The sequence below is a fragment of the Vidua macroura genome, chromosome 5, assembly GCF_024509145.1.
Source record: "Vidua macroura isolate BioBank_ID:100142 chromosome 5, ASM2450914v1, whole genome shotgun sequence".
NCBI lineage: Eukaryota > Metazoa > Chordata > Aves > Passeriformes > Viduidae > Vidua > Vidua macroura.
Genome location: NC_071575.1, coordinates 22,001,763 through 22,014,603, shown reverse-complemented (window position 1 = coordinate 22,014,603; position 12,841 = coordinate 22,001,763). Strand labels below are relative to the sequence as shown.

Genomic DNA, 12,841 nt, shown 5'->3' with positions numbered 1-12,841 from the left:
CAGCACTGATTTGAGGGAGACAGATCATAGAAAAAGTAAGGCAAGAATGGCTAAATTTTTCACTTCAATATTTAATGTCCAGCCATTCAGGTGTAGAGAAGGGCTTTGAAAAATTAGGAGCTCAAACTTGATATTGAGAAAGGAACAGAAGCTAGCTAAGAGGAAGAGGAACAGGTTTCACATCCTCCTACTGTTCAGCCTAGTTCAGCAGGCTTGATTACTAGTGGGAATTTGCACTGGGTTACCTCAGTCAATTCAGATGAAAGGTTCAGTCAGCAGAAAAAGCATGGAAGTTGGCTCCAGGTTAGCATTTGACAGGACTATGTAACTGAAATCATCCTAGGATATTATGTAGCAATCTCCTCGGGTAGAAGTAATGAGGATTTGAAAATGGATCTGAGAAAATCAGAACAATTAGAGCCATTTCTAACTAGAAAGATGGAAATCAATATTACAAACTGATCCTGAAGATGCTTCTGTCTTAATAGTGCTGCTATATGTGACCTGCTGCAAAACCAGTGCTCAATCCACTTAAGACTCCACCAGAAATTCCACTTTGTTCTGATTAATCAAAGACACCAAGTCCTAAAAATTATCTCAGTATCTGACTCAAAACAGACCAAATGGAAGGAGTTCATGGTGATCAGTATAGCTGTATCACATGCAGAGATGCATGGTGAATACAGGTAAAGAAAAGACAAAAAATACAAGGAGACTTACATTTCTTGCTATCTGTGATGAATGACTCAGTTCCTGCCATGTTAGATGCATTTCATCTTCATAAATTACCATCACATGGCAGGTGAGTGGGATCTGTCTCGATCCTGCTAAAAGTTTTTGTTTAGATAGTACAAAAATGGTATTAAATACTACTGTAATAATTTATTTTAGCACTTTCAAATTGAATATAAAAATATACTTAAAATCAGTGTCAAGAAATGCAATCTAACAGAGAAAATCAGTTGTATCCTAGAACTAAAGTGATTTTTTTCAGAGTCATCCCATGTTGTTGCTTTCAGTAGATCTCAGCATAGGAATACAGACAGAATTTCTTCCAAAGGCATTTTAACAAGCTAAGCCACCAACAAATAAGCATGCATTACTGAAGCAACAATTACTGAGATTAAAAGTACAGTGTAAGAAATTTGAAAAAGGGGAAAGTACAAACTACCAGTTTTCAAACACTTCACCACACTCTTCTGTATTTTCTAAGCACTTCTGGGCAGGAATGCTTTCTTGTGTTGGGAATTTCTGACACCCCTGCTATGTTGGTTGATGGTGTGAAGAGTGACTGCTGATTGATGTCACTTGGCTAGCAGAAGCTGCCACACTAGTCACAGCTATACTGGCAAAAGCAGTGCTTTCATCTGAATTGCTTCCCTCCATTGTGGAATTTATTTTTTGCATGAATAAACATCAATATTGTACACAAGGAATTCAAGATTTATGTGCAGTTTCATGGTTATAATCTTGCTGGGATGAATGGAGACACGTTGCAATGGCTTGCCTGAGTAGAGCGCTGTAAAGGAGGGATACAAGCTCATTGGGAAGGGCATCTCAGAAGGACCTGGAGGTGGGAGACACCTTTCATGAGAGAGGCATCAGAAGGCATGGAGCTTAGTGTGGGCATGGATGATGAGCTAAGTGAGAGCTTACAGGCACAGATTAGGGAGCAGACCAGTACAGGTGACACTGTAGTGAGTGAGCATCTGCTACAGGGCACCTGGCCAGGAAATCAAGCAGATAAAGCCCTCTACAGAGAGGGAGCAGCAACCTCACAATCATAGGCCCTGTCCTCATGGAGGAGTACTTAAACCACTCTGGTATCTGCAGGAAGGATGACACATCCAGGGATAAGCATCTAGACTGCTCCTGGAGAGCACTGATAGATTCCTGACCCAAGTGATGGAGGAGCCAACAACGAGACATTCTGTGCTGGACCTTACTAAAAAGGAAGGGCTTCTCGGGGACATGAAGGTCACAGGCAGCTTTAAGTTGCAGTGACCCTGGTGGCATTCACAACACCAACAGGAGGGAGAAGGGCAAAAAACCCTTCAAGACCACAATCTTGGCATTCAGGATAATAGACTTTGATCTCTCTGAGGACCTGCTTGAAAATATCCCATAGGACAGGACCCTGGAGGGAAAGAGGAGTCAGAGAAAGCTGCTTGATACTCAAGGATCACCTCCTCCAAACTCAAGAAACATTCATCCTGAAGAGCAGGGAGTCATGCAAAAATGCCAGGAGGCCTATAGAGATGAAAAAGGAGATCCTGGCAAAACAAAAAGAAGTCATACAAAATGAGGAAGCGGGAACAGGCAGACTGGAAGGAGGACAAAGACACTGTCTGAGGATGCAGAAATGCAGTCAGGAAAGCCAGAGCCCACCTGGAGCTAAAACTAGTGAGGAATGTTAAGAATAAGTATCTGAAGGGAGGGTATAAAGATGGTAGAGCCAGATCCTTCTCAGTGATGCTGTTCAGCCACAGCAAAAGGAGCAACATGCAGAAACTGAAAGACAGGAGTCCCTCTGAATATCAGGAAACACTTTTTTACTGTGAGGGTGACTGAGCCCTGGGACAGGTTGCCCAGAGAGATTGTGGAGTCTTAATCCTTTAAGATACTCAAAAGCAATCCAGATTTTGTCCTAGAACTGGCTCTAAGTGGCCCTGCTTGAGCAAGGGTGATGGACCAGATGGTCTCCAGCAGTCCCCTCCAACCTCAACCATTACCTGACTCTTTTAAAGCACTGCTGTTACAGAAAACTTCCAGCCACAAACCAATGTTTTGCTGCTGGTTTAGACCAGCCTTCCTGATCATAAAGTATCCTTCAGGTACACTCAGTGTACTTGTGCTTCACCCAGCATGCAATGAGCCCTCTCTAAACCAGAGCCTCTAGTCCTTTAAATAAAATGAATAAACAACTGCTTTCTGTATTACATTCACAATTCCACTAATTCAACCAGAATGTCAAGATCTTTTCTCAGATCATATTACTTTCATATACAGCAACTTAAAGAATGAAGTTAAGGACAAAAGGAAAAGAAAAAAAATCTTAACAGAAACAAAAATTGGGCCTTTCTTAAAATATCTGGGTCCAAGAGCAGGACAAATGAAACTGAGGAACAAAACTCAAACACATTAAATAAAATATGCTGTAAAATTAATTATTTCGAAGAATTCTTGATACTAACATCAGATCAAGAAATCTTTACTGCTGATGCGTAACACAGCAGTTTTTTAAACTGAGAACAGAAAGGCAAGAAACTCACTGTGAAAAATCTGAAGAGCTTTAGGATGTCTGAAAAAATTGTTCTCTGTCAAATTTCATAACCTTCAGACACCTGGCAAACATGGATTTACCTCTGTGCTGTTTCTCTCATTCTCTCCACCCCTGTACCCTTTAACAAATTTGCCCAGCAACATGGCACTAAGCTTTCTGTTCAGACAAATGCTGTGTCTGCCCCTGCTTATCATGGGTCAAAGATGATATAAAATGATGCAATCAATAAAACTGATTGCCATATTTTTAATTCAGTTAACACATGCCAATAATTCAGTGGAAACTCTGGCTTCCTTACTGTTCATTTATGGTGACTTTTCTTCTAAATGGTAGTGGCCTTTTCCAGTTACATTCTCTAGGTTGTTAGCACCACCTGACCACAGACAAACTCCATATATTTAAAGAACAATAACCTACAACTTTTAAATACCAAGATATATATTAATTTACTCCTTCAAGCATTTTCCTCTTTCCTTAAGTGTTGTATTATTTTCCATTTTCAAGAAGTAAAACACACTTCTTTCTTCCCCTGGTCACAGCACTGCCTCTAAATCAACAAAGAGTATTTGTAAATTTCACTTTGATCCATTTATTTTGTCCGTTTTCCATTTGTCAATTAACTTTCACTTGTTTAAGATGCACATAAATTCGGAATACTTACACAATATAATTACTATATGCTGAGTACCATTAGGGACTTGGTTTCATCATCTAAGGCACAACTATATTAAGCAATAATTCTTGCCAAAGACAAGAACTATTCACACAGTTCACATGTTTAAGGCACAAGACAGTGACTCTTTCAGGAAACTAGAGCTCCGCTCTTTGCTTTTTTGATTAACCACTTAGGCAACTTTGCTCAAATCACTTCACCTGCAGTGCATCAGCTGGTTGTCACAGAATGAGTTTATCCTTCTACACTGTCATTTTCCTCACTCTAAGCAACTCTGTAAAGCATTCAGGAACCTACTGATTTATTTCTACAACATGTGTAAGACTAGGAAATTGGCAAAGTTATTCTGCATATGAAAAATACTGTCGTCACTTTCCATTCCTTACATACTAGTGGCACAATATTACTATTTTTGCTCATCTTAATAAAGAAAAAATGTTAGGAACATACTTCTTCTCAACCCATTCACCAACTGTGCACAGTTAACTCGCATTGCAATAATATAAATCACGATCAAAGTTTACTAAATAGCACCTCAGATGCTTTTAGTACATGATGCATGTGGATATACCTCAAGTGCCAGGCTGAGAGTAGTGGAAACCGGTAGTATGAACAAGTTGAGATTTTAAGTCCAACTTCCCCAGCACAGCACACAAAATCAAGGGGCAAGACTCTGGATAGCAAACTGATAACCATATTGCAAGGCATTACTATGCATGGTTCTCCACTCTCCAAACCAGCTGGAAAGCATCCTGGTTTTGGCTGTGCAGGAATCATTCCCAAAGCAATGCCGTCGTGTGGAAAGGTGGTGTTCCAACAATGAAGGATTACATGGCTAACCTGAACAGTATAAGTCTGAATGACCCCAGAAGTTTGCTAGAAGCTGCTATTTTAATCTAGCAGCCTTTAAGCTGCAGTAGCTTTATAGTAGGAACAAGGGAAAAGGCAGGCAGACAGTAATGTTTGGAAGGAAAGGTAGGAATTAAAGCCACTCTGGCTATACTCCCTTCTTCACACCTGAGGTCTGAGGGCAACTATGGAAGGATGGGAATTTATTCCCATACACACTGCTTCTTTCTCAGAGTACCTGCTCATCACCAAATGGTTTGGCTTAGTCACTAACACATCCCATATTCCAATACACTCACTAACAGTACTGATTTTTTCCCTTCTTTCTTTATTTGTAGCACCCCCATTTTGATGACACAAATCTCAGTGAGGAAGACATGGCCAACTAAAAGCTTCTACCATTCCTTAAACTGACCATTTTTGCTTTGTGGAAGTTAATGCCAACATGCAGCTCTTCTAGTACTAAAAACTGTTCACAACATCATCACCTACTGACTTTACTACTTGGAATAGTCACTGCAGAGGAACAGATTTCTCATAAATGCAGTTGATATTAAAGAGCTCTGGAAGACCGAGATCAAGGACATAAGTTATAACATACTCCAATAATAGCAACCAAAAAATGTCCACCTTTACAGGGACCTCATTTTTCAATGCTCCAATTCTCTACTTTGATAAAACAGCATCTAATTGTACAGTATGCTCAATATGGAAGAATCCAAAAATACAGACAATTGCACCCTTTCAAAGCAGTAGGAATCATCTTTATCTCATTTAAGAATTCCCAAGCATGGCAACCAATATTTTATCTTGGAAAATTTGGCTTACATGAATGACAACCTAGAGGCTTAAATCTGAGTCACACTCTAGAACCAATCTTAGGATTGAAAAATAATGAGTCTACAGAAATACAGAATTTAACTGCTGCTTGAAGAACCTCAAGTTGAATGTCATTTCATTTTATATAAAAAAACCAGGAAGCCTCATACATCCCTTCTATTAACAAAACAATGAAAGCTAATACTATTAAGAACAACATCATCTAAAGAACATACATTTGGGTATTTAATAATGCTAAAATTATGGGCTTTCATTTCTTATTTCTATCCATTGGCATACACCTTTCTAGAACCTTCGACATGAAAAATATTGAATTAAGCAGATTAATACACTGAAGTCCAATAATTTTTAAACATAAAATCCCATTTGCAGTGCTGATTAGAAGCAGCATTAACTGAAGACAGAAGGGAAAACAATCACCAAGAGAATTTACTACTAAGGTTCACAGGCACAGCAGGGGAATCAGAAAGAGGGAGACAATGAAACCTCACCAGAAGAAGATGGATTGAGAAATCTAAATAGCAACGGAAAACATCACCTCATTTGACTAGCTCTCAAATCTTCTTGCTCACCCCACTCCACCATTCAGTGACACTTGGCATTCCACAATGAGAAATACTCAGTTCTCCAAGCTGACGTTGTAAAATCATTCCCAAGTCCATCTAAATATTGTAAGAAGTTTCATATTTCAGTAAATAAATAAAACTCTACAACTCCTTCCCTTCATTTCTCTGCCCTTTCTCTCCTCTTCCTCTTGTGTCCTGCTAAAACAAAATCCTTCGTTCTTCTTTGTATTGAAATGAAGATTCCTCAGTAACAATTTTTAGTTTTCTCCCAGTCCTAAGTCTTAGCTGCCAAATGCCTATCAGCAGATAAAAATCTAAATAATAATGGCAAAAGTGAAATGTTGATACGCTGTGTGTTAATATTTCATTCTGGGATAAACTGTACAGGAGCTACTGAGAGATGCAACTCAACAACTTAACTTCCCTGGAAGTTTTAAGCAGCAGAACATTTCTTGTGAAGGAAGCAGAGAGTCGCTTAATTTTTTTTTTTCTGAACACGTTTTCTTTTAACTCTCACTGCAGGTGAGCGAAGGCAGGTTTACACAGACATGGGTGCTGTCCTTATTTAAGAAAGCTCTGGTTCTGGTGTTACCACTGCTACTTGCAGTTTGGCCAAACAGCAGCAGATGAGAAATTGCTATGATTTCTCTAATTTTCACAGATTTCTGGAAAAACAGTAAATCAAGCCACTCTTCCTTGATGTGACCCCTGACAAGCTGCCTCTCAGCCAGCACGCATAGTCTTGGTCATCATGTGTAACTATTCCCTGAGGATTAAAAATTAGTAGAGACGTGGAGTAACAGAAATGACTCATCAATACACAAAACTGCATGGGAGAAGAGCAGAGTGGTGATGGCCCCTTCTTCTAGTACTCACTAGTCAAGCAACCAGAGCCATGAGGACAGGGAACTCCAGCCTTAAAAAACCTATTTCTTTTAACCTATTAAAAAAAACACTGCTTTTTATTATTCTCAGGCATACCTATCTTACATGGGAGTCAGAGACTGCATCAGCTGAGATTTGCAGCTTCTTCCACCACCAGGGTTACATGATCAGATCTTTTTGCTACAGTACAGGCTGGACATTGTTGGGGCTTTTTTTGATAATTTTAAGTGTAGCTTCTACCCAGTTAACCCTGCTGTTGTGGAAATAGTAGCTACAGCTGAGAAAGAAGGTGATGTGGATACTACTATAAACATTATCAGACCTGGTTGGATCTGCAAATTAGAATGAGTAATGGAACTATTTTGCACAGTTTGCTTCTAATTCTGACACAGATGGCACTTAAACAAGGATTCCAGCCTTGGCAGATTTCTTCAAAGTCAGTGCCAAGGCCAGGATAATCCTTTCTAGCAATTTTCTCCTTGATTTTTGAGCTACCAACTTCAAAATAAAATAGAATTTCTTACCTGACGCCCTCTTTCTACAGCCATGCATTGAACAAGCTCTGACAAGACAGACTTTCAAATACTGAACTAAGTGACACCAAAAGAGTAATGAATCCCTACAAGTGACAACCCTCATTTCTTAACCTTTATTTTCAGGTGGGTGTATCACAAGAAAGAGAAAAATTAGTGATGAAAAGGAAATGAAAAAGGAAAAGGAAAATAATGAAAAGGAAATAAGAAAAGGAAATAAGAATGAAAAGGAAATAAGAAAAAGTAAAAATATCTTCCTTGAGGTAGTTCTGACTCTCCAGCTCTTAAATTATGCCAAGTGTGGGATAATGAACAATGACTGTTTTTAAGGCCAGCATTAATGAACAATGGTTGTTTTTTAAAACTAGCATTCACTACCAAAAGGAAGATAAGCCAAACCCAGACAACAGAGCAAAAATAGTGCAGTGGACATGTGTGCACGTTTCCTTGCAATGGACACCTGTGTACATTTCCCTGCAATGGACACCCGTGTGCGTTTCCTCGCACAAAACCACTTTTGAGAAAGTTCTTTAGCCACAGCATTAGGCAAATAACCAGTAGAGCCAACTCTGAAGAGAATGGAGAACAACTCATGAAGAATAACCAACTGCAAATTTGCACTGGCCATTATGTTCTCTTCTGATACAAATCTTAATGTCAATTATCAACACAGACATATTACAGAAAAAGAAGCACACCAGAAATCTCATATCCTTAAAACAGACATTTTGTTAATTTATTCTAACATGGATGATGAAAAGTCTTCAAAGCTGACAAGAGCTCATTAACATAGAGTTGCATTCAAGACATGAAATAAGGATAGACACACATTTCTAAAAAAATTAATTGCTGTTCAGGATCTAGATGAACACTCCCATCAACATCAATAGCAGTTTGCATGTAGAGAGAGTTTAGCATACAGTGCAAAGACTTTGTAGTCAGATTATGAATTTTACCAATTATTAGCCTTTATAAACATCAGGGGAAAAAAAGCTTTGTTTTTGTTAGTTTTGTGTCTGTGTTTGCTTTTTAAGATTGCTCTTATAAGGCCACATAAAAAAATAAAAATAATCAGACAAAGGATAAGAGAGGAGAGTATTCCAGTAAGGGTCTCTTAACAACAATTGCTTATCCCAGGTAAAAACAAAAGCCACACATTTGAGCAGAAAGTAGTCTCACGAGTTCAAAATCATTGTTTTTAAGAACACTTCAGTTCAGTGAGTTAAATGCACTTGCGAGATGCCTAATTTTATAGTTTTCTAAAATAATTAATTCTGAAGGAATACTACTTTTACTAATATTAAAGTCCTACGCACTGAAATTTCAGATTAAGCCTCTGACAGATCTTCATGTTTCCAACAGGCATGCAGTCATTCATCACTGCTCTGCACTTTGGTTTTCTGAGGACTGTACTCTGGAATTTCTGCAGACTGAGAAGCTGGCACAGAGAATTCAAGATATAAATAATACTATTTTCAGTGCTCCTTTATAGAAAACCAGTACATATTTCTTCAGACCTGAGAAAACTTACAATCTTCTCACATCATCCAAACAACAAAAATAAGTTGTCATGTATATTTCAGACATTAAAAAAAATTATCTTGCTCCATACTGCCAGTCAAACACCTCCAAGCTATGCTTTACCTACCAGCAACTGAGAAGAGGGTATATACTTCGAACACAGAAGATGCTACACACAACATAACACAAAAATCATGAGAATTAAACATCAACAGGATGGAGAGAAGGCACCAGCTACTACTGCAGGCAATTAAAAGACCAAAAAAAAAAATCAAAACCAACCTACCAATCCAATTATCCATCAGAGACTCTGCAGTTACTGCGGCTCTTACATGACTTGCAGCCTTTCTGATCAAGGGCCGTCACAGGACACCTAAGTGGTAAGAATTTCACATTTCAAACTTGGAATACCTACCAGCAATTGCCAGTTTTCAAGAAGTACATGGATACCTCTTTTACTTTTCTCAATTTTAAAATACTGAAACACAATGAAGATATTCAAGATAAGATTGGTTTTTTTAGCTTGTCCTATCCTATAAGTAAACTAACCTCTGATCATCTATCTCCTTTGCAGCAAGGAGCAAAACGACTTTGTTAGAAGACCCCCTGCCCTTAACTCATCACCCAAGTTTCTACATATGATTTCTCCTCTAAGCTTACAGCATAATGATGGAGCTCCACAAGGCTAGAAAAAAGAACATTTCATAGGTATCACCACAATAGTGTGTGCATTTTCACCACTGAATGAGGGGAAGAAGCCCACCCAAACCAGTCCCCCTAGCGACTAGTGCAGTGGGAGTCTGAGGAGATGTGGCAAATCACTACTTTCTCTTTTCATGTGTGAGGCCAGTTTTCTATTTTTTCATTGGGCTTTTTTCCCTGGTAGAAGACATAACCCCTTGTGGAAACTAGGCAATATTTCAACCCATTCATCAAATTTCCCGCTGATTCTATTTCTGAATAAGTTTAAAAAATATTTTGTACACAGAAAACTCAATCTGTATCCAGCAGATATCATTAAATAAAATATGCTGACCTGCTGGCAATTGACAAGTCTGATTTTAACATAGCACTTTGTTTAGCTTGGTGCTTTCTAGTCTTTCCAGCACTGATACTGTCTAAAAAGAAGCTCAGAATGTTTAAAAGACATTTGATTTATTGCCATTTCCAGCCTGGCATCCATACCTTCCAGAATACATGCATGACAATCAATGCCGTGAAAATGTTTCCTGTAGTAATTTTAAGAGTGCTATGTGAAATACATACAGAAAAAGGTAAGACCTCCTAACAACTGTTCAAATGCCTCTACTGGATAATTTTTATTTAAAAAATGCATGTAGGGAAAAAGTAGACTTTATATGGTATGTACCAGTACCCCTGTTCTAAGTTGAACAAAGCAGGAGACACTGTACTCAGGTGAAAACACAAAAATCGCTTGTCTGATGCTCTAGAAAGAGGAAAAACCACTTGCTTACTAAAACTGGGCACAACAGAAAAACTAGGAATCTCTCCAAAAAGTGTTACATAAGGCATTGTCAAACTTCACGTCACCTCCACAGGGCCGCAAGTTGCTATTTTCCCCGCATCCCCCGGTGCGCAGGGATTAATGATCTAAATGACACAGTTCTCGGATAAAAGGTAATAGCAGAAGCCTTCTCAAAGGAGCGCTTCCCGGGCTGGAGGCTTGCAAGGGAGGCTGGCAGGTGATGGGGAAGTCACCCTGCTCGGCTCAGCGTCCCAGCCGAACTCTGGCTCTGCCCCCGGCTCCCGTTCGGGCGGGCAGAGCGACTCCCTCCGTCCCATCCGCGGCCGCCAGTCCCGGCTCTCCCGGCCGCCGGCGCGGGGCAACGGCACTCGGCGGGACCCCGCCGAAGCGGGGCCGGAGCCGGAGCGCAGCCGGAGCAGCCCAGCCGGAGCAGAGGGCGTGCGGCGCCGAGCCAGCGAGCGGAGCGGAGAAACCTCCCTCGCCCGGGAGAACGTGCCCCTTTGTGCCGGGAAGCGACACGCGCGCCTCCGCCTAAGCATCTCTTCAATTCCGGATCTGATGGGGATTAAAATCCAGCAGATAAAACTGCCAGCCCGGCCCTCTGGACTCGGGTGCCCCCTCCCCTCCCCGGGCTGCTGGAAGAGAGACACTCACCGATTGTTTCTTGCCCTCCCCCACCCCTCGCCCCTAAAAGCAGCAGAGACTAGACGAGAAGGTGCTTACCTTCCCCGGGTGGCTCCCGGGCCGCCGGGACGGGCGCTCAGCGCCCGCCGCTCCGCACAAGCAAGCGGTCCTTCCCCCTCCTGCGCGCCAGGCGGGCAGCTCCAGCTCCGTCCCCGCAGCCTGGCGTTCGGAGGTGTCAGCCAGCGGGTCCCAGCTGGGGTGGCAGCGGCAGCTCCACTCTCCGCGGGACGAGTAGCCGCTAACGCTGGGAGGAGGAGGAGGGCGGTGGCGAGGTCCCGACTCTTCTCGGGATGAGCCGCCGAGGTGGCCGCCGCCTCCTCCACCGCCCAGCTCAGCTCTCTCCGGGGCCTGCCCGCCCCGCGCTGTCCCGAGGTGCAGCCCGTCCGCGTCCGTCCGTCCTGCTCGCCTTCCCCGCCCCTCTCCCCGGCGGCGAACCGCGCGGCACACAGGCCCCGCCGGCGGCCAGGAAGACCTGGGGAAAACGGGGGATTCCGGCCCAGCCTCCTGCCCTCTCCCCGGGGCCTGGTGCACACTCTCCGCGGGGAGAGGAGGCCCTGCCCCGGCCTGGCGACCAGCTCCGGGAAGGTCACCAGCACCGCGGAACCGCGCACGGAGAGGCTCCCTCCGGCACCGCCGCGGTCGCTGCTATTACTGCCGGCCCGGAGTCAGCGACCGCTGGGTGCCGCGCTCCGACCGGGTTCGCTCCGTGCCCGTGCCTGGAGACCGCCCCCGAGTCTGAGTGCCAGGCTGCCCCCTTCCCCTTCTCCTTCCTTCCTTCCTTCCTCGCCTTCCGCCCCTTCCCCGCTGTCAGCCTTCCCCCGCCGGCTCCCTCCGGCGCCCGGTGCCAGGCTGCCCCCTGCGGGTGTCGGAGCCGCGGCCGCCCGCCCGGCGGGCCGAGGCGGAGCCGGGAGCGGCCGCCGCTGCCGCTCACCGAGTGCCGGGAGCCGCACGCCCGCCGCCGCGCTACCCCGGGCTGGCTCAGCGGCGGCCGCAGCGCCTGTGTGTCTGTGTCATGTCTGTGCCTGGGCGGGCGGAGGCGCGGGCCGAGGCGGGGCCAGCCCGCTCTCACGCCGCCCAGCGACAGGCGCTGAGCGCCCAACCAGCGGCGGTCGCCGCCGCGCAGCGTCCGCCCGCGCAGCGGGGCGCCCCGGGCCGCTACACCTGGGCAGCGCGGAGGGGGCCCCGCCGCCGTGACGGTGAGCCCGGCCCGCGGCCGCCGCGACGGTGAGCCCGGCCCGCGGCCGCCGCCTGGCCGGCGGTCCCGAGCGCCGCCCGGCGCGGGTGAGTGCGGCGAGGGCGCGGAACCGCCCGGCCCCCGCCTCGGCCGCCGGCGGCGGTGGAAGACCCAACTCCGAGCGCCGGTACCGCGTCAGGAATGAATAAATATGACGGCTTCTGGCTTACATGTGGCGGAGTGTGTCCCTGCGATGTGTCTCTTCGTGCTGGCAGCTGCTGAGAGTCGAGTGATAAGCGCACCTTTTGTTTTTTGTTTTTTTTTTTTTTTTTCCCATGCGCATACAG

At 44.2% G+C, this 12,841-nt stretch overlaps 1 protein-coding gene across 2 annotated transcripts in view; it reads right to left on the bottom strand.

The window, feature by feature from the left end:
• Window positions 1-11,961, bottom strand: part of LARGE1 (LARGE xylosyl- and glucuronyltransferase 1) — a 269,021-nt gene extending 257,060 nt beyond the window's left edge. For both annotated transcript variants that reach the window (XM_053977660.1, XM_053977661.1), the window contains exon 1: window positions 11,360-11,961. The gene's annotated coding sequence lies outside the window, so the exon portion shown is untranslated. The remainder of the gene's footprint in view (window positions 1-11,359) is intronic.
• Between the last annotated feature and the right edge of the window lie 880 nt (window positions 11,962-12,841).